Source organism: Macaca mulatta, chromosome 8, assembly GCF_049350105.2.
Source record: "Macaca mulatta isolate MMU2019108-1 chromosome 8, T2T-MMU8v2.0, whole genome shotgun sequence".
Classification (NCBI taxonomy): Eukaryota; Metazoa; Chordata; class Mammalia; order Primates; family Cercopithecidae; genus Macaca; species Macaca mulatta.
This window is the reverse complement of record NC_133413.1, coordinates 143,764,826-143,792,213: the sequence shown is the minus strand read 5'-3', so window position 1 is coordinate 143,792,213 and position 27,388 is coordinate 143,764,826.

Sequence of the window (27,388 nt, the reverse complement as noted above, 5' to 3'; positions counted from 1 at the left end):
GCCCAAAGAGAGTAGCATTTTGACTGAGATCACCAGCAAGTGAGCAGCTGAGCAATCTTGTGGAGAAGAACGAGAACTTTCTGGATGAACACAGAAATAGCACTAGAGCCAAGAATTGTTGCAGGAAGACACTGTGGCAGAGAGTGAGAAAGGCTGTCCACAGCAGCAACAACCAGTTCTGTCATACTGTGACCACTAACGTCATACCAAGAGCTGTGCTGCACGCTCTCCGGCATGGCTCACTCACCCTTCAACACAGAGCAGGAGCTTCGTCACTGTGCCCATTATACATGCAGGAAATGGGGAAACTGAGCTCAGAGGGACTGAAATATCTTACCCAGGAGAACCGGTTAGGAGACAGCCAAGTGCAGAAACCCAGCTTTGAGAGACTTTAAAATCCATGCAATAACTAAAGCAAATGTTAAGCTACTTTGTTTTTTTTTTCTTCTCTATTTTGTTTTCCATGAAATTCAAGGCTGGGTGGGTAAAGAAAGGAATTTGATAAACTTGCTCAGGCCTGGAACTTTTCCCAGAGCCCTGGGGGCAGAGAACCAAGTTGTATAGACACACCCTCTTGGCCAGAGAGTTCTTTCAAACAGCCATTCCAGCCTGCTCAGTTCCTGTTTGTACCACTAGGAAAGGACCGCCTTGAGTTTGAAGTGGAGTGGAGGAAACTGGCTCACATGGAGGATTTGTGTTGCTCCTGACTCCAGGCAGGGTGGGGCTTCTCTTCTGTAAGCCACAGAAGTTCTCTTCTGTGCATCCCTGAGCAGGGAGTGCCAGAGACTGCAGAGAGGTTAAGCAATCCACCTGAGGTCACACAGTGGGGAAAAGGAGATCCCAGGACACAAAGTTGATTCTTCTAGACCTCAGAGCCCATAGAGCCTACCTCCTGAAATGACTCTCAGAACAGAAGTGGCCTTGGGAACAAGGAGCATGAACCAAGGACTGGAACTGGGGGGCTGGAGGAAGACACCCTCATTCCACTCCAGACCCAGAAAACATCTCTTTTCTCTGGCTTGCGATGGCCTGAAGTTTAATGACTCAGAAGGGCCCAGCAAGAACTCTGCCCCAAGAGATCTCAGCTTGTGAGCAAAACAAGAGTCTACACAACACATTGTTTTTATTGTTTTGTTCCCAAACCAACAAAGCAATGTTCAGCCGGCAGCCCCAGCTTGCTTGTTTGTAGAATGAGAGCTGTTGGACTGGGAGAACTGTGTGTGGGGGCTGCTGGCTAGAAACAGTGCAGGATACCTGTAGGAGTCTTGTGGCTTGGGTCTTGACTCTGCTACTAACTCACTGTGCGACTTTGGCAAGTCACGTCCCTTCTCTGAATCCAGCATCCTTACGCATTGCAGACAGAGGATGGGAGAGGGTTCAGGAGATTCCTGCAGGTGGAGTCTTCTCAGAGTCCACTTCCTGAAGAAGGCTGCGCCTCTGAAGAGGTCAACTCCGATTGTCCCCATGACCCTTTGTGCCTTAGCGTGAACGGGTTCATTGTGTTTCCATCAAAAGCATGTTTTGATCTGGGAAGATAGGTAGGGTCTGTCCCTCTATGGGACAGGTCACCAGAGAGAAGCCAATCCTGGATCAGGGGCTCCTGCTGTTCCAGTGGGTATAGCAAGGTATCCTTGTCGGGGCCTTACCCAGCCCACCTGTCAGTCTCACCCAGAGTCCATGTCACCTCTGCCACAATAACTTCTTTCAGTTTCTCAAACTACTTTCTCACCTCTGGGTCCTACTCCAGGTGATACAAAAATCCAGAGTTCCAGTCCCTGGCCAGGCCCTCAGCTGGGTCAGAGACTCCTCATGTGAGCTAGGCCTCAGTTTCCTCACCGTTCGTGGGGTATTTGGGCCAGCTGCAACTACGACATCATTCTCATATTCGAGGACCCCAAGGGGAGGAGGCAAAAGAGAACGCAGCAAGCTCCTGCAATCCCTGCCCAGCCAGTCCTTTCTGTATGGTGGCTGGCGGGGCCCAGTGCAGGAGGTACCATTCTGCTCTCATTACTGCTGTGACCTGTGGTGTGTTTGTGCAGCGTCGCCAAGAGAAAAGTCATAGGGCTCAAGTTCCAAGACTGCCTTTAGGAGTCTAGTGAAACCCACTGACCCTGTGAGTTGAACGGAGCTACCCTTCAAAAATATAGCTGCCTGGAACCTCATATGGAAAGATATAGCTGCTGGAACCTCATTTGGAAAAACCTTTATTTGGAAAAAGTATCTTTGTAGATGTAATGAAGGATCTTATGATGAGATGGTCCTGGATTTAAGGGTGGGCTCTAAATCCAAAGTCAGGTCTCCTTATAGATGAAGGGAGAGGGAGATTTGAGGCACAAAGAGGGGAATGGCACATGGAGATGGAGGCAGAGATTAGAGTGGGTGGGCAGTGTGTGCACAGTGTGGTGTGTGTGTGGGTATATGTGCATGGTGTGTGCAGTGTGTGGGGGGGTATTTATGTGGGGGTGTGTGTGCTGTGTGGTGTGTGTGGGAGGGTATGTGTGTGGTGTGTGTGGTGTGTGCATGGTGTGTGGGTGTATGTGTGTAGTATGTGCATGGTGTGTGTGGGTATATGTGTGTGGTGTGTGGGGGGGTGTGTACTGTGTGGGTATATGTGTTGGGTGTGTGTGGTGTGTGGTATGGCATGTGGGTATTTATGTGTGGTGTGATATATGTGTGTGTTTGTATGTGTGTGTGGTGTTGTATGTGTTGTGTGTGGTGTATTGTGTGACTATTTGTATGTGGTATGTGTGTGGTGTGTGGGTATATGTGTGTGGTGTGTGATGTGTGTGTGTGGTGTGGTGTGTCTGTGGTGTGTGTGTGGTGTGTATGGTGTGATGTGTGTGGTGTGTGTGTGGTGTGTGTGTGGTGTATGTGTGGTGTGTATGGTGTGATGTGTGTGGTGTGTGTGGTTTGTGTGTGGTGTGTATGGTGTGATGTATGTGGTGTGTGTGTGGTGTGTGTATGTGGTGTGATATGTGATGTGTGTGGTGTGTGTATGTGGTGTGATATGTGATGTGTGTGTGGTGTGGTGTGTATGGTGTGATGTATGTGGTGTGTGTATGTGGTGTGATATGTGATGTATGTGTGGTGTGGTGTAGTTTGTGTGGTGTGTGTGTGGTGTGTGTGTGGTGTGTATGGTGTGATGTATGTGGTGTGTGTGTGGTGTGTGTATGTGGTGTGATATGTGATGTGTGTGTGGTGTGGTGTGGTTTGTGTGGTGTGTGTGTGGTGTGATGTGTGGTGGGGTGTGTGAGTGTGGTGCGAGTGTGTAGACTGAGAAAAGTAGAACACAAACCCCAGGCGAAATCCCGTCTGTGCTTCCCCCACCTCTCCCTGCCCCCATACACCCACTGTCAAGCAAAACACTCACCCACAAGCCTGGACATTGTCATGCATCAGGAGCTGTCACAGGGGACAGAAACACAGCCTGAGAAAATGGAGGAGAAGAGTGTGTTTGCACAGCCCCGTCCCAGGCCCTGAGCCTCGCTGGCCTGTGGTCTTCATGGGCACCATACAACACACTATTTTTCTTGCAGGCACGGGGGAGGGAGGACTGAAACTCTCGCTGGGACACCACTGAGGATCCCAGAGTCTGGCCTGGCCTAGGTGTCTTATGAGGACATCTGAGTCACTCCAGCCAGCCCTGGGCCTACGTCTCTTGCCCTGCTGGAGGCTGGCAGGGGTGAGCAACTGCAGGCAGCTTTCTGGTCACCAGCTGCCCCTACTCTGGTCTCTGCAGGATCCAGAGTGGGGCTAGAGCACAGAGAGGTGCCTATGGCCAGCGTCCACCTGACCAGGGCCTCAGCCAAGCAGGAAGAGAGGAGTGTTTATTGTGCTGTGTCAAAATTACTGTGGGGAAGTCACACTTCCCTTTCTGTGAGGCAGCGGTGAGGCCTGGCATGAGCCTTGATATCTCCGGAGCTTGTGCCCAAGGACAAGGGATGTGACCAGCTTGCTGCACCACCCCCCCACCAGCCCAGCAGGAAATGGGAAGCTTCCCAAAGGACTCCATTTCACATTCCTGAGCACTGGGGGGCCCAGGTGCCTCAAATAAGCCCAAGCTCCTCTCCACAGGCTCTGAGGTCCTGTGGCCCCATCCTCACTCCTTCCTCATCCTGGGGAACCGTGCCCTTTCACTTCTCCCTGCTGCTTGGCCTCCTTTCACTTCTGCAGTGAGACAACCCTTCCTTCTCTGGTCCTCTCACACTCTGTTCTGCCCTCTCACACACTGTTCTACCTTCTCACATTCTATTCCACCCTCTCACACACTGTTCCACCCTCTCACACACTGTTCCACTTTCTCACACACTGTTCCACCTTCTCACACTCTGTTCTGCCTTCTTACACACTGCTTCAGCCTTCTCACACACTGTTCCACCCTCTCACACTCTGTTCTGCCTTCTCACACAAAGTTTTGCCTTCCCACACACTGTTCCTCCCTCTCACACACTGTTCCACCTTCTCACACACAGTTCCGCCTTCTCACACACTGTTCCATCTTCTCACACTCTGTTCTGCCTTCTCGCACACTGCTTCAGCCTTCTCACACACTGTTCCACCCTCTCACACTCTGTTCTGCCTTCTCACACACTGTTTTGCCTTCCCATACACTGTTCCTCCCTCTCACACACTGTTCCTCCCTCTCACACACTGTTTCGCCTTCTCACACGCTGTTCCGCCTTCTCACACACTGTTCCGCCTTCTCACACACTCTTCCATCTTCTCACAAACTGTTCTGCCTTCTCACACACTGTTCCACCCTCTCACACTCTGTTCTGCCTTCTCACACACTGTTTTGCCTTCTCACACACTGTTCCTCCCTCTCACACACTGTTCTGCCTTCTCACACACTGTTCCACCTTCTCACACGTTGTTCCACCTTCTCACACAGTATTCCGCCTTCTCACACACTGTTCCACCTTCTCACAAACTGTTCTGCCTTCTCACACACTGTTCTGCCTTCTCACACACTGTTCCTCCCTCTCACACACTGTTCTGCCTTCTCACACACTGTTCCACCTTCTCACACACTGTTCCACCTTCTCACACAGTGTTCCGCCTTCTCACACATTGTTCCATCTTCTCACAAATTGTTCTGCCTTCTCACACACTGTTTCAGCCTTCCTACACACTGTTTTGCCTTCTCACACACTGTTTTGCCTTCTCACACACTTCTCCGCCTTCTCACACACTGTTCCACCTTTGCACACTCTATTCCACCTTCCAACACACTGTTCTGCTTTCTCACACTCTGTTCTGCCTTCTCACCCACTATTCGGCCCCAGGATGCTTTACTTTTGCTACCAGGCTGCCTCTGCTCTCTTCCTTCCACCCTCCATGTCTTGGCTTCCAGGCTTCCTTTCCAGAGAGGCTTGCCTTTAACCATATGATCTGCATTGATTCCCCTCTTTCCCAGTCCCTCTCATTCCTGATTTCTTTTTCAGTCCAATTCTATTCTTTCACAGTACAGATCACAATTTACGTGCATATAAGTATACATTTATTTGTTCATTTGTTTTGTATTTTGTTCTCAAAAGGCTGTGAGCTGACCAAGGGCAAGGATTGTGCCTTTCCTATTCACTTATTTATGCCCAGTGGGAGAGTGTTTGGCACATAGTAGGGGTTTGTATCTGTCAGGATATAACAAGTTATGATGACGTAACAAATATTCCCAGATCTCAGAGACTTCAAGCAACAAAGGTTGTAGCTCTCACTCATGCTACATGTGTAATGTGGGTGACCGAGGGCTTAAGGGATGGAATTTGATTATCCCAGTCGTTTACGGACTTGGGGTCATGGAGGCCCCCATTGTGATCCTCTGCTATTCACAGTAGAAGGAAGGGAAAGTAGAGAATCACACACTGGATTTTTAAGTTTTCACCCAGAAGTGACATATTTCATTCACTCTAATTTATTGACCAACACAGCTCACACAGCCCTTAAGAGCCAGACAGAAATAGAAGCAAAATTTTTGAACAGCCACATGATAAACTAAAAAAGTGATCCCAATTGTCCAGCCCTCCTGCATCCATGCCTTTTGGCACTGGGATTTTGTTGTTGTGTCCATCAAGCGGTAGAATCTATTTCCCCACTCCTAGAATCATGGTCAGCGTTGGAACTTGCTATGGCAAAAGAATGAGGTAGAAGTGATGTGGAGCTTGAAACCTAGGGCTCAGAAGCTTTGAATCATTTCATCTTCTCTTAGAAACTTTCCTCTACCATGTAAACAAGTTTGGACTTGCCAACTGGAGGGTGAGATATTTATGACCCAGTCACCTTTGTCACCGCAGCCTACAGCGAGCCAACTGCAGGACATATGAGTGAGGTCCTTTCATGCCAGCCACTGCCAGCTGATCTAGCACAAAACCCAGCCAAGATCAGCCAAGCCTGACTAGATGACCACAACCACCCACTGAAGGACTTGTGAGCAATAATAAATACTTATGGTTTCAAGCCACTGAATTTTGGGGTGGTTTGTTACACAGCAATGGCAAACATTACAAACTCTAATGACAATATGGTTTTTAGTAAATAAGTTTTTAATGAATGGAGAGCAAAACAGCTTCTTTCCCTACCTTGGCCTTCCTACCAAGCCCAGGCTCAGCTCCTGGGAACTAGGAGTCATGATTTAAAATATAAGGACTCCTGGGAGTTGGTGGAGAAAAACTTTAAAATGGAAGGCCTAGGTTTCATTCTAATCCTGTTACAGTTTCACTCAAATAGATCTTTAGCTAAGTCCCTTTTCCTTTGTGCCTTAGTTTCCCTGGATGAAACATGGGCCAGATATGATGCTTTTCAATGACCCTGTCAATGCTGCAGGCTGGAATCTTTGAAGCTATTCCCTGCAGGCTGAGATCTCCTGGAGGACCACTGAAGGATGAAACTTTCTAATGGTGCCTTGGGCAAGCTGAATTAAATTGGAAGCCATAGCTTCATCCAGGGAGGTGGGTCTATGTTGCCCTTGGGTTAACCCAGGAGAAGGAGACTTCAACTTCTCTAGAGGCTTCATCTACCCGTTAGTGGCCTCATAGCCAAAATCAAACTCCACTAACACTTAAGCAAGCCTTTCCACTGAACCACTCCTGGGGTTAGCCCCTCAGAGTACAGACATGGTTATTCCCAGTTCCCATATTTTCAGGAGCCATTGGTATAGTGCAGGAGATGAGGGAGATCAATCCTGAAGTTAGGATTCTATTCCAATTAGGCTGTTGAGCCCATTCGTGGATGGGGTTTTTGTTTCAGTTTTTATAGTTTTTCATTCCAAAGTCTCCATCTGATTCTTCTTTATATCTTTTACATCTGTTAATCCAACAGCCAGGACTTCTCTTCAGTCAGGACGCTCCTGCAGAGGGCTTAATATTCTGAATATTGGCCCTGATACTTATCATGTTTACATAGTTGGATAAGAAAAAGCCTTTAAGCAACAGTTGAGTGGAGTAAAATCAATAGGTACATAAATAGCCATTTAGCAGAAAAGTGGTGATGAGGTATATTGTAGAAGTTCCGAGCGTGACGAAGACCTGGGGAAGAGAGAGAGGGACGGACGGGAGGGAGGGGGGAATTTCGAGGGTGAGTTTTGGAAGTTTTCTGGGCTGGGGGATTAATTCATACTGAGTGTTTTGGGAGGTAAACTACTTCCTCCTCCTGGTTTGCTGGGTTTTTTCCAGCTGTGTGTCAGAAAAAGTCACAGAAGGTCTTGGAGCAGGGGGTGGGAGTGCTCCAAGCTGCCATTAGCCGGGCTCTGCAAAGGACAGGTCAGCAGCAGGAGAGGCCATCGCCAGCCATGCCAGCCAAGGGAGGGAGAAGAAAAGTGACAGGAGATGAGGCACAGATAGGTGGGCCAGAAGCATGGGGAGAAGGCAGGAGTGGGGAGATGGCTGGTCCAGCGGCAGGCCAAGGAAAAAACATGGCAGGAAGCCAGCTGGCAGGTTGAGGAGGAGACCCATTTGTATGTGCTGGGTCTGCAGAGCCTGCAGACATGCCAAAGAAGATGGCAGGAAAGGGCCAGGTCCTGGAAACCTACAGCTTAAGAAAGCCTGGGCAGCTGCTTCCAGAAGAGAGGTTCAGGGCTGCTAGTGGTCCCTGGCTTCTTGGCTACATCAAGACCTGGACACCCAGCTCTGTGTCTGGCCACAGCAGCTGGAAGATGAGTGGTCCCCAGCCCAAGGCAAGCCCAGCCACCATTTCCAGTTGTCTCCCATGGGCTCTGTCGGCTCCTGCTCTGGACACTGGCCTGCCTTAGACCCTTGACCTTTGGGAGCCTTGACTTCTCATGGATACCAGTTTTTGAGTCCTTATTTGAAGGATTCCCCTATTTTGTCTACTTCCCACTTTTTCCCCTTACCCTTGACTTCCCCCTACCTCAGGCCTCCTGGACTTTGTCCCCACTGAGCCCTTGAGGAAAGACTTTCTCTGATTACCACCAGTAAAGGGTATGTTTGTTGCAGCACTATTCATAATAGCAAAGACATGGAGTCAACCTAAATGCCCATCAGTGATAGACCGGATAAAGAAAATGTGGTACATATCCACTATGCAGCCATAAAAAAGAATGAGTTCATGTCCTTTGCAGCGACATCAATGGACCTGGAGGCCATTATCCTTAGTAAACTATCATAGGAACAGGAAGCCAAGTACCACATATTCTCACTTACGAGTGGGAGCTAAATGATGAGAACACATGGACATGTAGAGAACAACACACACTGGGGCCTTTTGGAGGGTGGAGGATGGGAGGAGGGAGGGGATCAGGAAAAATAACTAATGGGTACTGGGCTTAATACCTGGGTGATGAAATAATCTGTACAACAAACCCCCATGATACAACTTTACATGTAACAAACCACACTTGTACTCCTGAAATTAAAAGTTAAAAAGAAATAGTAGTTGCCACTTAATGAGTGCTCAGTTGGAACATATTTCTGCCAAGCACTTTATTGCATTAGATCATTTAATCATCACAGCAGCTGTGTGAGTGAGTGAGATCATCCCCATTGACAGATGAAGAAAACTGAGGATTCAAAGATGAACTGGGTTATTGAGGTCCTGGTCTCTGTCCTCAAACAATTCACGTAGCAGCAGAAATAGATACATGAATACCTACAATGTCATCACATTCCGAGTGAATCCAAATCCTGTGATTTTGATGTCATGCAATGTAAAATGACAAAACATTCTCAGTTTGCAAAATCTGAAGTATTTCAAATTTCCCACTCCAGCCCCACCATACATGAATCATATAATTTCTTCTTTTTCATTATTATTATACTTTAAGTTCTAGGGTACATGTGCACAATGTGCAGGTTTGTTACATATGTATACATGTGTCATGTTGGTGTGCTGTACCCGTTAATTTGTCGTTTACATTAGGTATATCTCCTAATGCTATCCCTCCCTCCTCCCCCCACCCCACAACAGGCCCCAGTGTGTGATATTCCCCACACTATGTCCAAGTGTTCTCATTGTTCAGTTCCCACCTATGAGTGAGAACATGCAGAGTTTTGTTTTCTGTCCTTGCGATAGTTTGCTCAGAATGATGGTTTCCAGTTTCATCCATGTCACTACAAACGACATGAACTCATCCTTTTTTATGGCTACATAGTATTCCATGGTATATACGAATCACATAATTTCAAAGTTGGCACGTGGAGTGAGCTATGAGCTGTGTTTATGCTGCCCCACATGACTGTGCTGCCATAGCTGGGAACAGACATGCTCATCCCCACTCTTTGCAGCACTGATCTTGAATTAATTTCCTATGTTTACAATTACAAGTGATCTTTACAAACGCATCTCTCCAATGATATCTTGGCAATGAGTGCTGCAGATGTGCTCTGTGTCTGCACAGGCCATTGTGGGTGGTGGGAGAGCGAGGCCATGCCTATCTTGGAAAATTGGGGAACAATGTTAGCTAGCACTTACTGAATAATTAGTATGTATCTGCTCCTTTGCAAGCATTTTCTCTTATAAACCCTTCCCCAGCCCTATGACTCAGGCATTACTGGTATTTTATAGATGGAGAAATTGCATTTCAGCTAGCAAAAATGACTAACTTGCTGTGTTGGTTTCAAAATATGTCCACAAATTCTTTGATCCTCCTTTTTTCAAAAGGTGGGGCCTTTTGAAAATTCTCCTCCATTTGAGTGTGGGCTGCCCATGGTGACTATAATGGATAGAATACGGCAGAAGAGATGGTGTTAAAGACTGAGTCATAGGATGTGCTGGGCTTCCCCTTTGCTCTCTCTGCTGGATCTCTTATTGTGGGGATGCCAGCAGCCATGTCATGAGGACACCCACACAGCCCTATGGAGACATCCACATGGTAAGGAACTGAGGCCTTTTGCTAACAACCATGTGGATGAGCCTTCCTGGAATCCATGGTCAAGCCTCTTGGTGACTGTAGCCCCAGCCAATGTCATGATTACAATCCATTCCATGAGAGATCCTGAGCTAGAATCACCCAGCTACGCTGCCCCCAAAATTCCTGACAGGTAGGAACAGTGAGATAATAAGCACTTGTTGTCTTTAGCTGGTAAGTTTCGGGATTATTTGTGACACAGCAATAGATAACTGATATATTCTTGCTAGGTCACACAGCTAGGAAGCTATGGCACTGGGGTTTCCGTTCATGTTTACAGGCCTCCAAGTTCATATCTTGACCTCTATGGCAGACATGAGTTGCCCTTCAATATCCGTTCTCCACTTCTTTTAGAATTGCAGAATTTTTACCTAAGCAGAACACTCAGCTAAAATATACATTTCCCAGAGTCCTTTGCAATCAGATCATGGGACTAAGTTCTCATTCATGGGATGTGAGAGGAAATATTATGTGCAACTTCCTCTTTCTCCATGCGCATTATATGGAATGATGATATGATAGATGGAACTGAAGCAGCCATCTCGGATCATGAGATATAAGTTACATATTCAGAATTCTAGAACAATGAGACAAAAGAAGCTTGAATGCTGATTACTGTAGAGTCACTGTATGAGTCCTGGGTCACTTCCCCAAACTTTTATTTCTTTTTATTTGAGACAGGTCTCACTCTGTTGCCCAGGCTGGAGTGCAGTGGCATGATCACGAATCACGGCAGCTTTGACTTCCCAGGCTCAGGTGATTCTCCCACCTCAGCTCCCCGAGTAACTAGGACTACAGGCATGTGCCATCATGTCTGGCTAATTTTTTTTTTTTTTTTTTTTTTTTGGAGAGATGGGGTTTCACCCAGTCTAGTCTTGAACTCCTGACATCAAATGATCCTCCCGGCCTCCCAAAGTGCTGGGATTACAAGTGTGAACCACCACACCTGGCCCACCTACCCAACCATTATGGGAAAGATAATTAAATTTAAATTTCTGCATTATTTAAGCCATTATTATTTTAGGACTATATGTTACAGCAGCCAAACTGATACGCTAACCAACACAATCAGTATGTTCTACTGACCTGTGGCAAAGTTTGCCAAAGCATTAGAGAGTAATGGAAGGGGTTCCTAAAGCCATATTGCACCCGGCATGGCATGTACTCTAAATGAACCTTTTCTCACACAAAATGTACTACCAGTTTTCAAATATACATAGGTATGACTAGTCAAGCACTAATTTATGTAGAAGTGCCACTGAACTCAAAAGTCTGCAAGAGGAGCAGATGAGAAAAATAATGTAAGAAAAGCACTTGGCATAGAACAAGCCTTCAATAAAGAGTATCACTATGAGGATATAAACAACAAGGCTTCCCAATCAGCATTTGGTTCCATATGAGGGTTAACAAAGTGTATTGGTAACAAAGGTAACAGAGCCACCTTACTCCAAGGACTAGGGCCGCTGTACCTAGGCCTAGTTGTTATAGACACCATCTGCAAGAGGCTCTGTTGTTGCAGACATCAGCTGTTTATCTGAGATCTTCAGTAACCCACACTCACCCCAGCAGAGATCTTACAACCTGGAATCCTCCTGCTCTGTCAAAGCAGAGGTCAGACTGCTTACTGATCACTGGCATGGGATAGTCTAAGCCCATGGGGGGCCTATGGAGCAAGACCTTAGAAGACAAATTTACAGCCTGATGGGGGCTGAGGTAGAACAAGGGCAGTCCAGTATTCTCCCCACAAAGCAAAGGCAAAAATCTCAACTCCCTGGTGGTCCCTTAGATGGGGTATTCTCACCACCTATGCAGTTTGTCCCTATGAAACCTTTGCATTGTCAACACTAAATACTTTCTGAACTGTTTCATTGTTGTATTCCATAAGAATTTGTGAAGAATTTTTCAGGGAGGCAAGAAGAGGGTTAGTACCCCCGTTTTACACAGCAGGGACCTGACACTCAGGTTAACTGATTTGCTCCAGGTCACACAGGTCACCAGAAGGCAGAACCAGGACAAGACCTCAGGTCTCTCCCCTTTTTTCCCCTAAATTCATTGCATTTGTCCTATCATCTATTGGCTTATATAAAGTGCAGTCAGCCAAATATAGGATAGAAGAACCCAACCTGTGGCCCAACCTCCCTGGCTTGGTAACCTTATGGGCCATCTATGCATTACTGGATTTGGGCAAAGGCCCAAGAGAAGCTGTCCCAGTCAATTCAGGCTGCTATAACAATGTACCTTAGATTAGGTAATTTGTAAACAACCAAAATTTATCATTCATAGCTCTGGAGGCTGTGAAGTCCAAATTCAAGGCATGAGGCTTGGTGCAGTGGCTCACGCCTGTAATCCCAACACTTTGGTAGGCCAAGGTGGGCAGATCACCTGAAGTCGGGAGTTTGAGATCAGCCTGGTCAACATGATGAACTGGTGATACTCCATATCTACTAAAAATATAAAAATTAGCCTGGCATGGTGGTATGCACCTGTAGTCCTAGCTACTCAGGAGGCTGAGGCAGGATAATTGCTTGAACTCAGGAGGTAGAGGCTGCAGTGAGCGAGATCACACTACTGCACCCCAGCCTGGGCAACAGAGCAATACTGTCTCCAAAAAAAATTAAAAATACAAATAAATTTAAAAATTCAAGGCACCAGCAAATTCAGTGTCTAGTGTGGGCCCATTCCTCATCAATGGAAACTTCTTGCTGTGTCCTCACAGAGTGGAAGGGGCAAAGGGTCTCACTTGGGCCTCATTTATAAGGGAACTAATCTCATTCATGAGGTTGAAAGCGTCATGATTTGATCACTTCCCAAAGGCCTTAACTTTTTTTTTTTTTTTTTTTTTTTTTGAGATGGAGTCTCACAGTGTCGCCTGGGCTGGAGTACAATGGCATGATCTTGGCTCACTGCAACGTCTGCCTCTCATGTTCAAGAGACTCTCCTGCCTCAGCCTCCCGAGTAGCTAGAATTACAGGCACCCATCACCATACCCAGCTAATTTTTGGTATATTTAGTAGAGATGGGGTTTCACCATGTTGGCCAGGCTGGTCTTGAACTCCAGACCTTGTGATTCACCCACCTCGGCTTCACAAAGTGATGGGATTACAGGCGTGAGCCACTACACCCGGCCAGGCCTTAACTTTTAAAACTACCACATTGGGTATTAGATTCCACCATATACATTTTGTGGGGACACCAACATTTAGACCATAGCAGACACTTTGGACCCCTGACAACTGTGTAGAGTTTTGTGCCTTTTCTGACCCATATTCTTCATGTATTATTTTCTGAAAATTAAAGCAGGACCTCAGCCACCCAGGAAAAACAGAGAGAATGTTCTGTGTATGTGCCCAAACCATGACAGGTGGAAATACAAGCAAGGGGAAAGTCCACAGGCACTTGCCACCTCCAGTGGGCTAAGCATTTTATGGAAGTTATTTTATTTTATTTACTGTCTTGCAGACATCTTTTGTGTAGGTACCATTCTGTCCTCTTTCCACAACAAGAAAATGAAACTGCAAGAAGTGACACAGTCAGATTCCCCAGCCACAGGTGACAGAGTTAGGCTTCCAACTCAATGCCCCCTGCTTTATACCTCACGCTCTTTCTACACCAAAGTGCTGCCTGCCTGCCTTTTGCTGTTTAAGGTTTAATTTCTACAGATTTTGACCATTCATTTTTAACTTTTATTTCGCCACCAAATTACCTAATGTTTTAATAAGAGGAAAATTTAATTGCTGTGATCTCTCTCAGTAATGACCAAGTCAAGAAGACTTTCTTAGAATGTTGGGAGGGAAAAGCAGCTAGAGGTTGTGCTTTCTCCAGTTCTTTTCTAAATTATCTCAGAGAGCGAGAGAGAGGGACTCATGAGAATGTGACTGACTGTGCTTTTGAGTAAGGAATATTTCCAGAAAAAGCAAATCAACATTTAGAGCGGAATTGATTTCTTCCTTTGGGTGAGAACAGGCTGCCCTCTTCCTCATCCAACTTTATTTCCAGTTATGTCTCTCAAATGACCTTTTAGCCCCAACAGCATGCTTTCTTCTCCCTCCAAACATCCCTCTCCTCCCTCTGAACATTCCTCACGTGATGCCCTGTGGCCATCACACTGGGTTCCCAGATCGCCCCAAAGCTGAGTTTGTCAGAGGATAAGCCACACCTCTGCGAGATGTCCCCCAAACTCTGGATAGTAACTATGTTGAGATCAAAGACCATGTCTTATTTGTCTTTGCATCCTCAAAGCCATGCTCCTTACCTAACCAGTAGCATACACGCCACATGTGAGAAGTGTGGAGAGCCCCAAAGAGACAATCCTCAATGCCTTTATCACCAAGTGCCTGCCTTCGTGAGTCCTACCTGTCCTTTGGGGAAGTAGACCAGTTCTCCAGTACCCCAGAAGTCAGAACAGAGAGTAGCAAGTGAAGTTTCAAGAAATTAGATTGGAACACAATGTAGGAAGAACATTCTAGCAGTTGATACTCTCTTTTTCATCAGATATGTTCAAGCAGAGATTAGTGGAACAGTTTTTAATAAAGACTACTAGCATATTCTTTCAACAAATATTTACTGCTACAAAATACAGGAAAATAGGGGTGTGGACCTCAGATTCTAATCAGAAGGATTCTGGAGCCATTGTTGGCTTTGTCTTTCTCTGTTGTCTTTGGCACACCATCTTTCAGGACCTCTCTTGCCTCATCTGTAAAAGGAAGGGGTAGAGGAGACGTAAAAGGGAAAGGAGCTAGTCACCCCACTGTGGACATCTGTGCTAAAAAATAAAAGCATTATTGTCAAGGCTATTTGTACCAAATGTCTATTGTAGCAAGGTTTACGTTAGTTGAAAAACAACTAGAAACCTTCTCAGTATAGCAATAGGACAATTATTAAATGAATTACGACATATAATTGGCTTACCTGTATTTTCAGAGGAGACTGGACCTAAATTTTCAGGTCAGCTCTTTCACTATCATTTGTTGGAGTTTGGGTTTTCAGGGTCTTTCTGGGCTAGAGAGTTCTTTCCAGGTTATCTTGTGGCAATTTGAAAATCTGATATCGGTTTCTGCTGGGTTCCAAAGACCCAAGAGGAGCTTAGTGCTGTGTCTAAATTGCCAATGGACCCATCACAGAGGTTTAACCCAACTTTGATCCCAAAGCCTTCAAAAATGCTCACTGAAGAGAATTCCCAGGACAATTCAGGGCCTCTCATAACTTCTGCTCCGAGACATTGATAAAGAACCTTAAACTTGTTTCTCAACTCTGGTATCAAATTCCCTTCCTCTCTACCAGAAGGTTCACTCTAACAACAGGAGAAAAGAAAAATGATCTTCCAGGACATCAGAGATGGCTTACCTTACAGGAGGAGGGAGTAAGAACATTGCTATCTGTATGGAAAGAAATGATGTTAAAATGTAGATACGTGTCACTCAGCAGGTTTCCTAGGCTTGAAAGAAAACAAACACTGGGCCTAAAGGAGTTCAGAATGATCAAAACGTGAACCATTCAAATGTGGCTGTGGTTTCTGTGTGTATCACAGATGGGATTCTTCTGAGAATGCTAGAATAGGGAATTATGGCACCGAACCAATTCAGCCAGAAAGCTTATTCTCACCCTTTTCTTTCTTGCTGGCAATTTTATGTAGCAGGTTGAGAAAACTACTCTATGGTAGGATGGACTGTATACAAATAATTTTGAAAATGAGTTCTGCCGGGCGCGGTGGCTCAAGCCTGTAATCCCAGCACTTTGGGAGGCCGAGACGGGCGGATCACGAGGTCAGGAGATCGAGACCATCCTGGCTAACACGGTGAAACCCCGTCTCTACTAAAAAAAAACACACAAAAAACTAGCCGGGTGAGGTGGCGGGTGCCTGTAGTCCCAGCTACTCAGGAGGCTGAGGCAGGAGAATGGCGTAAACCCAGGAGGCAGAGCTTGCAGTGAGCTGAGATCTGGCCACTGCACTCCAGCCTGGGCAATAGAGTGAGACTCCATCTCAAAAAAAAAAAAAGAAAAAAAGAAAGAAAATGAGTTCTATGATACATTTTTCTTCTTGTTTTTTTTTTTCCTTCCTACCATGAAATCAGTGATGTCTAAGAGACCTGTGTAGGTAGTTTGAATGTATTTGAATAACCCCAGTATACTTTACATTTACTCACTGTTTTGACCCAAAGAAATACCAAAAGGACATAAGTGTTCCCATGTATTTTAGAAGTCTAAAGTCAGTGAGACGAAACCCAATATCAAGAATCTGATTCAAGGTCACTTGTGGGAAAAGAATGTAATGAAAACATTGGGTAGTTGGGCTACAGCATAATAATTAGATTTTCCAGTTTTCAAAAATTTGGATACCAATAAAAGGAAACTTTGATGTGCTATTATTTTTGCAATATTCATTATCAAATAAATGTGTGTATAGAGAAACAATAAAGTTGACATATTTGAGGAACTTTTAAAAAAATAAAATAAATTACAATGTATCCATACTATAATTTTATAGCCTAATGTTAAAAAGATTAGGTTAGAAAACTGCATACCCTGATCTAGAAATTTTACCTTGAAATGTATATGATTAAGCAATGAAAAAGTATGGTATAGAGCATGATACCATTTTATACAAGTGTGTACATAAATATATCTTTGCCATGAGCATAAAGAAACATGTAGAAAAACACAATTGTTAATGCCAGTTATGTCAAGAGGTGGGACTAGAAGGAAAAGACATGTCATCACTTATAATTAGATTCACGTTCCTACAACAGAAATCCCCAAAATAAGTGGTTGAAGTAAAGAGGAAGTTTAGTTTTCTCTTGTAAAGGAAGTTCAGAAATAGATGGTCCTGCACTAATACAGCTGCAGCTCTAGGTCATCACTCAGGCTCTGTCTCTTTCTGTTCCACTGCCCTTAACAACATCCTTCCATCCTCAAGCCGCCTGTGGTCTAAGATGACAGCCAGTGCTTGCAGTATCATGCCCAGGCAGGAGCAAGGAAGAAACAGTTTATGCCTCTTTCAGGGAGCTATCCCAGAAGTCCCACCAACCATGCCTAGCTGCAAAGGAAGCTGGGAAATGTAGTTTTATTTTAGCTGGCCACAGTAACTGTGATATATTGTATTGTATCTTGTTGTATGGCATGGTATTTGGGCAGCCCAGATAGTATAATAGTTTTATTACTAACACAGAAATGAATAATGGATGTTGGATGGCCAAATAGCATTCCCTGCCACAAAAAGGTTATCAACTTTTTTTTGAAGTAGACTTTGTACTGTTTAACTAAACACAATGAAATTGTTTCACAATTTAAAAACTCCAATTAGGAAAGTTTCTTAAAAGAGAGGAAAGGAAATAACTTTGTTTAAAAGCATTTATCATGAGCCAAGCTCATTTCCTGAGCATTTCACATGCAATCTCATTTCACCCTCACATGATCTCATGGAGAGGTGTGACTGCTCCTTCCTTTTCACAAGAGGAGGAGCCAAGATGCAGAGGGATGACACGGCTTTCCCAAAGTCTTGTTGTCACCAAGAAGTGCAGCCAGTATTGAAATTCAGGTGTGTGTGTGATTCTAAATCCTGTGGGGGCAATCTCTAAGGTCATTTTCAAGAGGGAGGAAATAAACAGCAATTCATGTATGATTCTAGAATCCCAGATTTGATGGAGGCTATATTCCCTAACCAGATCATTAAGCTGAGAACAGGAAAGTGAATACTGGTTCTTCTGCAGCTGCCCGATCTCTGATGGACATTATCCAGTGGGTAGGCTTACCACGCCAGCCTATTTTTCTCCTTAAGATGTATTCATTTCCCAGCAACATGAATCAATCTTTCTTTCCTTCTCTTCCTCCTTCCTTCTTTGACTCATTTTGTTATTTTTCATGTAAACATACTTACTCATGCAGAGAAAAGGAGATGAAATATTTTTTAATTCTTTTTTTCTTCATTTCTTAACTAATTTAATCTAACTTCATAAGAGGAAGAAGAATAAGATCAGGGTCTTACATAAACACTGGACTCCTCTTGGATTTTCATGAGGGTGAATTTATGAGGAAATCATGGAAGGAACCTACAGAATAATATTATCCCAATCAAGATGCTGTCTGCTGCCTGCTGTGTGGGGAAACATGAGTGCCTTGGGTATTTTCCTTAGAGCACTTTCAATTCCAGACAGGACAGAAACAGACGCAAGAAGATATTGCATTCCTTCGTCCTGAGCTAACCTGGGGCTGGATTCTTAGTCTCTCTATACCACCAGAGATACACTGTAGTCCCTGAAACGCAAGCATTCCTCAGAAATACATGAGCTCCCCTCCATGAAAAGTCTTCTCCATATTAGATCTCTGTTTGTTCCCTCTAAATTCCAACCAAGGATGTAGTCCTCCCCTCTGGAATCCCAGAGAAGAAGGCAGAACTTCTTCCCCTCAAGGGCCCGTCAAATATTAGCACACAGCTGTCGTGTCTGCCAAAGTACATTCTCTAGTGGCTCGGGAGCATGGAAAGGAGGCAGCCTGACCTGGGTTAGAATTCCAACTTTACCCCTCCCTGCCTGTGGGACCTTGGGTCAATTTCATGCCTCTCCTGATATTTCATCATCTGGCAAAAGGAGAAAGTGAAATTATGGCCTCATTTTTCCTTCTCCAGTAGAGTATAAGTCCTTCAAGGGCCAGTGAAGGTATCTTACTCGTCTCTGGACCCATAAAAAGTTGCTTTGAAAATTCAGAAAAAAGAATAACATTGAACAAGGAATGTTCATCTATTAGTACCAGGCAAAACGATTCCCTTAACCACAGAAGAATTGGCTACAGGCTGGCTTGTGGAAGGCAGCAGGGTAGAAGGGTTACTAGAGAACACTATGAAACCAGAAAGCCCAAGTTCAAACCCCACCCAGCTCCACTGCCTGCTAGCTGTGTGAAATTCAGCAAATTATGTGACCTCCCTGTACCAGTTTCCTTATCTACAAATGGGAATAAGAATAGTGATTATCGGGTGTGGTGGCTCATGCCTATAATCACAGCACTTTGGGAGGCTGAGCGGATCACTTGAGGTCAGGAGTTCAAAACCAGTCTGGCCAACATGGTGAAACCCCGCCTTTACCAAAATATACACAAATTAGCTGGATGACAGAGTGAGACCCTGTCTCAAAAAAAAAAAAAAAAAAAAAAATGAATAGTGTTTATCTCACCCAGGAGTGGACTCATGCAAAGTGCTTAGAACAGTCTTAATAATAGATTCCATCATCATGGGTTGTTGTGTGTTATTATTCCTGAAACTGCTGAGGGAAGGGTGGGGTCTCGCCCTCACCACATTCTCTCCCTCACCACATTCTCTCCAAGCAATAGCTACTCCCAGAAAACATGGTGCTTCTGTGGCCAGAGCTCAGAATTTCAAACCAGTGAGAAGTGTTGCCAGGACTCGGCCTTCACCTCCCAACTGTGCCTATGGTGGTACTTCAGGCTCAGACAAAACAACAGTTGAGTAAGGCAAACAGCCTGTGCAACCATTTTTCTCAGTGGGAAAGATGTTCTTGGGCTGGATTTTCAGCCTCTCCGGAGCTAAGTCAGAACACTTGAACTTGATGCATTTATTGAGCATTCTGGGGTGTTGGATTATACATGGCTTTATCTCAAGAAAATCTGCCAACAGCCCTAAAGGGCAGCTCCTTTGAGGAGCTACACACTATTTATTAAACTCCTACTGAATACCACATGTTGCCTTAGGTTCTTTATATACATCACCTTTTCTCAACTGCCTCAGTTGAACATTGAATTCCATCAGTTCGATAAGTAATTATTGAACACATGTAGTACCAGTGTAGTGGGGAGGTTAAGCTGGCAGGTTCTGAAGTCATCAGCCCGGCTGTGATTTGATGGCCACCATGTCCTAACTCCATCTGGGGCATGCTGACTTCCCCTCCCCTCTCCAAGCATCTGCCTTGTCATGGGTAAAACGGAGATACTAACTGGGCCAATGAGGGTAACATGAGAAGGTCCTTGTGGAGTGCCTGGCATGCACTGTGCACTCAACAGTGCCAGTAAATGGGGTACCTGGCATGGCCCAGGCCCTGGGGATAGGAGGATGATGGAGTTGCAGTCTGCAGTACTTAGACGCTCAGAATTTAGGAGGAAATGTGGTGAAGTGAGCCCGGAATCCCAGTGCTCTCATTTCACCAAAGAGGACCTTGAGGCTCACAAGCCTCGGCAGCTTGCCCAAGACTACCCGCACCACCAAATGGAGTACTAAGACCTGCCCTTGGAGAGCTGTGTGCTGACTCCATCTTCCCTCATGAGCCAAGCCTGAGTCCCCACTTACACACATTCTCCACCTATTCCTGCCCTCCTTCCCCACCCTAGAGCGGGAGCATCGCACGTGCAGAATCTGCTTGGGAGACCCTGCCTGGTTGAAGAATATATGCTTTTCTGGGCATGCTTCTCTCGGAGCCTGGGCGAGCCCCCAGGGTGTGTTCAAGGAACTGGAGAGGCCTTGGCACGTTTGCCTTTGATAGAGGAGATGGAAAGAAATCATTTAGGCAGATAGTAAGTGCAAAAGAGTCCTTGGCAAAGTTTACTTTTTAACAAAAAACAACCCCCAAATCATTTCCTTTCTAACAAAGAGGAGCCTGAGAAATTGAGCTGCAAACGTAGGTAAGCAAGCTGCAAACTTGCACAGGTGAATGCCGGCAGCTGGACCAATAATAAAAGGCTACCTGGAAGCCAGATATGTTCAACATGGAGGCTCCATCTTCCCTTTTCTTTGTCACCACATGCACAGCGAAGGAACAGGCAACGTGGCGCAGACCAGGTAGAAAACCCATCTGCACAATAAAATATTAGGCTGGGGTGGCCAGCTTCTTCGTGCACAATGCAAATGGCACATCTAGTCCTAACCAGTTTTTCGTGCACTATGCAAATGGCACACCTGGTCTGACCAATCTTTCGTGCCCTATGTAAATCAGACACCGCCTCCTCAAGCTCATCTATAAAACCTGCATTTCACTGCCAAAGCGGCAACCCCTTTCTCCAGACCCCTCTCTCTGCAGCAGAGAGAGCTCTTACCTTTCTTTCACCTATTAAACTTCCACTCTGAACCTCACTTTTTGTGTATCCGCATCTTAGTTTTCTGTGGCCTTGAGACAAAAGATCTCGGGTATTTATCCTAGACAACGACACCATTTCACCTTAATCAGGAGACCTTGTGTTTTGCACAGCACAGTGCTGGCAGCCCATAGCCCCACTGTTTTGCCCCATTGCTTTGGAAGAGGGAGGGGTGGGGGATAGGAAGTCTCCATCAGAAGAAAGCAGCCAGTGAGCCCGGCCTTGTGTGGGAAGCATGAGAAGGAAACTCAAGGGAAATGGATTGGGAGGCCGAGGCGGGTGGAACACGAGGTCAGGAGATCGAGACCATCCTGGCTAACACGGTGAAACGCCATCTCTACTAAAAACACACATACACACACACACACACACACAAAATTAGCCAGGTGTGGTGGCTGGCACCTATAGTCCCAGCTACTCGGACGGAAGGCTAAGGAAGGAGAATGGTGTGAACCCAGGAGGTGGAGATTGCAATGAGCAGAGATCGCACCACTGCACTCCAGCCTGGGTGACAGAGCAAGACTCCATCTAAAAAAAAAAAAGAGAAATGGAGAGGGATAGTTTCTAGTGTTCACTGATACTTGGGCCACATCAGTCCAAGGCTTCTGAGTGACTCGGGGATGCTTGCTGTGTTGGTTTTGGCAGGGAAACAGAAAAGAAGGCACAGGGGTGCTGACATCAGGACTTCCTCTAACTCCCTCAAAGTTTGCAAGTCAACAAAGTACATCAGTTTCTCCTTTGAGACATCTAGGCACCCAGCCTTCCTCTGCCTCTGGTCCTCACAAATCTGAACATGTGGAATGACCTGAAAGTTCTCCAGCTTTCTGATTTCCTCTGGTCATTATCCAGGCTCATGACTTCCTGGTTCTACCTCCATCCCGTCCGGACTTCAGTATGGGACCTTGGCAAGAAAGAGCCAACCCCCATGCCACCTCTGATTCCTAGCAGTATGATGCCCTTGGGCAAGTTACCTAATTTCCCTGCATTTTAGTGGCCCCACCTGTAAAATGGGAATAACAACAGCATCTCCTTGAGCTGTTCTTTCAAAGATGAGAAAATGTGAACAGCTGGACTCTCTTGACCAAGCCATGGTCTCAGTGCTTCCTAAGAATTAAAACATTTCATCCTGAAGACAGACTCCGAGGTAGGTAGGATTGTTGCTGTCTGCATTTTACAGAGGAGGGGAATGAGGCCCAGAGAGCATAGTAGCACTTAGGTGCCAGTGGTGTGGTAGTAAAGAAAAGGATGATGGAGCTGGAAGCTTAACTGGGAGGTGCAGGCACTGATTCTTGATCTTCACCCAAGAAAGGAGGGTACGGAGCCTGGATCCTCACCCAAAGCAGGAGGGTACTGAGCCTGGATCCTCACCCAAGGCAGAAGGGTAGAGAGTCCAGGGGTCAGATTCAACCACTGTAACTGGAAAGGCATTGAGCTCTCTATGCCTCAAGCTCCTCATCTGGTGAGAAAAGTGGATCCTTGAAGAGCTTGAAGCTAGAGGGGGACACAATCTGAAGTGTGGCTAACTAGCCCGGCCCTGAGGGACTGCTATGAGGATTATCTGCCTAAACCCAGTATGGTGCCTGCGCTTTGTTAAGGGCTCCCTAAGGTCAGTTCAGCAGACAGGTTGTTTTTCCAAGTAGATTTGGATCCGTTGAAGACCCCCCTTCTCTTTTGATCCCCAGATGCTCTCTGTACTTGGCTGGAGGAGAGATGAGCAATGCTCTGGAAGTGCTGAAGCCCCGGGCTCTTGGAGCTGCCTGCCTGAGGCTGAGCTGTGTGGGAGGAGAAGGAGAACAGAAACAGCCTGGGGAGACAAACACACAAACAAACCTACAAACAAGGGATGTGTTTGTTACTGAAAGAGAAAGGGCCCATTCAGCTCTAGGCCCTAGATGCTCAATGCTTCCTCCAGGCCTGGAGCCCAGGCAGCTGCCACATTTATCTATCCCCAAAGCCACCTGTGACCCCTGGCTGCTGCATGGGAGGTCCCTGAGCCTGCAAGGGTGGGGGTGGTGACCTTTCCCTCAAGGCTCAGGAGTTGGCTCCTCAGGCCCTGTCCCATGGCCTTGGTGGGGTCTCCTTCTCCTTCCTCTTCCTCCACTCGGCTCTATTCTTTTCCTTCACCTCTAAAGTCTCAGGAATAAACAGTGAGGCCGTCTGGATGAAGAGAGGGCTTGAAATGCTGATGGCTGGAATGGAGAGAATTATTCCAGCCATCCTGGGGTGAGAAAGAGGAGAAGGCTAAGTAACATTTTTTGAGCACCTACTATGTGCATGACACACTGCCGAGCCGTTTTATCTAGTACTTCCAGCCAAAAGGAACGGAGGCTCAGAGAGCTGGAGCGGCTGGCTCTGATGGACAGTGCATTTCCTTTCCAGGAAAAGATCCACCCTCCAGGGCTGTGATGATAGGAAACAGGACAGGGAAGCATAAAGGCTACAGTGAGTGAGAGAGCAGCTGACACACGGTAGTGTTCAATAGATAGTGTGCCCCCATCCTGAGTCTCTACGCATTTTGCAGAAGGCTTGTTTAATGAACAGGAAAAAACAATGCTATAACTGCTCCATTGACTTCATTCAATAAATATTTGCTGAGCACCTGTTATGTGCCAGAAACTGTGTAGAGGCTGAAACACATCAATGGCCAAGATGGAAACTGGGACAGTGCCCCTGCCCTCGTGCAATTTGCATTCCGGTGGAATGGCCAGGAGAGGGACCCTTGGCGGGCACTTGTCCAGCACAGCTGTGTTGAGCGCTGACTGTGTGCCCAGCTCTGTTCTCCACATGGCATTCTTCAACCTGAGTGTCAGGCTAGGAAGCAGCACTGCCCTGGGCTTACTGAGCCTCTGGGGATTTCAGAAAAGGTGCTCTTTCTTCTGACATCTGCCAGAAAAATGTCTCTCATCAGTGTGCAAATTGATAATGATAATAACAACGACATGAACACCAGCCTCTGGGGTTGCGCAGTGACCAAACTGCCCAACTGTCCCCAACGGGGCTGCTCAGAACCACCCAGGAGCCCCTCAAACCCTGCGTGTATGTCCCTCCAGTGTTCTTCCATACACTGCAATAGCTCCCTCATGATGCATATTAATTGTGATGAATGAAAATAAGAGCTTCCATTGGCTGAAGACTCACTAAGATTCCATAAACCACTAATTTTCCAAATTCCCGATTCCATTCAGTCCCCGCATCCCCCTATGAGGTAGCATTTATGGGTTCAGTCATATGCCCCTGATACGCGTATGTTGAAGTCCTAAGCCCTGATCTCGGGATGTGACTGCATTTAGAGATGGGGTCTTTGAAGGCGTAATTAAGGTAAAATGAACTCATTAGGGTGGACCCTAATCCAATGTGGCTGATTTGAAAAGATTTGAACACAAAAGGGTGCACAGGGAAGACCAAGTGAGGGCACAGGAAGAAGATGGCCAGCTACAAGCTAAGGAAAGTGGCCTCAGAAGAAACCAGATATGTAGGGACCATCCCTTGATCTCGAACTTCTAGCCTACAGAATTGTGAGAGAATTCATTTCTATTGTTTAAGCCACCATGTCTGTGGTACTTTATTGTGGCAGCCCTTGCAAACTAATACAGATAGATTCTATTATTTCCCCCATTTTTACCAATAAACACACTGAGTCACTGAGACGTTATGTATCATGTCCAAGATCACAAGCTAAGAAGTAGGCAGATGGGGTTGGAACTCAGCTCTGATTCCACACTCACGCACTTAGCCCCACTGCACTGCACAGATTTTTCTTCTTTAATCCCTTTTTGGCCACTTCACAGGGGCATGTCTTAACTGGATCTCTGCAGGGTGAGCGTGTCAAAAGAGGGGGTTGGCACTGAGACTCCACACATCCACAAACCCTTGCCCTGGGCCAACCCTGCAGAACCCTGGGCCGTGGGCTATCTGCCCAGGCATCTGGGACAAGCTAAAGAAGTTCTCTACTCATTCTGTTTTATTTTCTAAACATTATTGGTCTTTGGAAGTAGTGACCTTTAAAGAAAGAAAGAAAAATTCCAGATATTCCAAAGATGGTGAGTAATCTCTGCAGTCAACCCTAGACCAGGGAAAAGCCAGACAGCAAACCTCCCAGGCTCTGCTGGCAGAAGCACGTGGCAGCCACTCTATCCGCCACCTCAGCTCAAGGCCGCCATAGTCAGTGTGCAAATGAGTGAATGTGGCTTGCTTCCAATATAACTTTATTTATAGATGCTAGTATCTGGATTTTGCATCATCTTCCCATGTCACAAAATATTCTTCTTTTGATTTTTTTCAACTATTTAAAAATGTAAAAACCGTTCTTAGCTTTCGATCCTTACAAAAAAGGGCTTTGGGCTGAATTTGGGTTGGTGTAGATTGTTGTATTTATCATTTCTCAGAAGCAATTTTGCGACTCTCAGAGCTGGGAAGGCCTAGTGACCCAGTGAGCCCTAGTTTGGTTTACAGATGGAGACGCAGATGCTCAGAGCTCTGGTGACTCCAGGATCATGAAGTCTTGAGGGCCATGGTTCCACCTCCAGTCTCGTGGTCCAATCCCTTCTTCCTACCCTGAGAACACAGGCCCCACCGGGGGAGTGAGGATGCTTCTTTCCAAAATAAACTCTAAACCCAGGGGCCCACTGGCTCAGCTCCTATCTGACAAATTTCCTGAAGCAGTCCATGACTAAGGCTGAAGGGCAGTACGTTACAGCAGGTAGAAGCTCAGAGTGGTGCGAGGTGCACCATGTCCTATGTACAGGTTTGTGGTGATGTCAACACAGTAACTCAGGCTGAACTCAGCCCATGCTGAGCTCTGCACAAACACCTCCTGTAGCATTAATCTATCATCACCATTAATCCCCCTGACAACCCTACAAGGTGAGTGATGTCTGTTTTACAAATAAGAAGATCAAAACTCAGAGGTTAAGTCACTTCGCCAAAGACACACCCTAACAAGTGGCAGTCCAGGCCTCAAATCTAGGCCTGACTGGTTTTCTTGCTGGGTGCTCAGGGGTGACAGAACCAGGCCCCCCTCTGCCCTGCTGGCCCCAGGAGCATGTTCCTCCCTGTCAGACCACCAGGCCTTCTGTTGGGGTTGGTCACATGGTCACCCTCGCTGTGGGGCTGATGCAGGTGGCATGTTCCTGGTGTGTTCACAGGGAAGGTTCTCAGAGAAGATGAGTCACGCAGCACACCATCACTGAGACGCCCCTACAGGCAGGAGACCCAGAAGCCAAGATGACATCACCTCCATCTTCCCTCTCTCCTGCCCAGACTGTTTAAAACTGATCCTGACAGATAAACAGTCACGTAGGAAACGACACGCATATGGGGATGCCTGTTGTGTTGTGTCTGAAAGCAACAACATGAAATCAACCCAGATGCCAAAAGAAGGGCTAAATTTGATGAATGATGGTCTATCCACATGGCAGAATGACTCATAGCCATTAAAGTGGTCCTAAGGAATATCTGTATTTATCGCCCTGGAGCAACAGTTACAGTATATCAAGAGATGAAACTGATTATAAAAAATCATGTGTCCTGTAGAATCTCATTTAAATGAACAAAGTATGTATGTGCATAGAAAGTAACTGGAGTTTGGCTGGGCATGGTTACTCATACCTGTAATCCCAGCACTTTGGGAGGTAGAGGCAGGCAGATTACCTGAGGTCATGAGTTCGAGACCAGCCTGGCCAACATGACAAAACCATGTTTCTACTAAAAAAAAAAAAAAAAAAAAAAAAAAAAAAAAAAATTAGCTGGGTATGGTGTCAGGCATTTGTAATCCCAGCTACTCCAGAGGCTGAGCCAGGAGAATTCCTTGAACCTGAGAGGCAGAGGTGACAGTGAGCCGAGATTGTGCTACGGCACTCCAGCCTGACAAAGCGAGACTCTGTTCCCCACCCCGCAAAAAACACCCTGGAATTGTATACACCAAAATGTCAATACATTATTTTGGGTTTATTTGTTTATTCC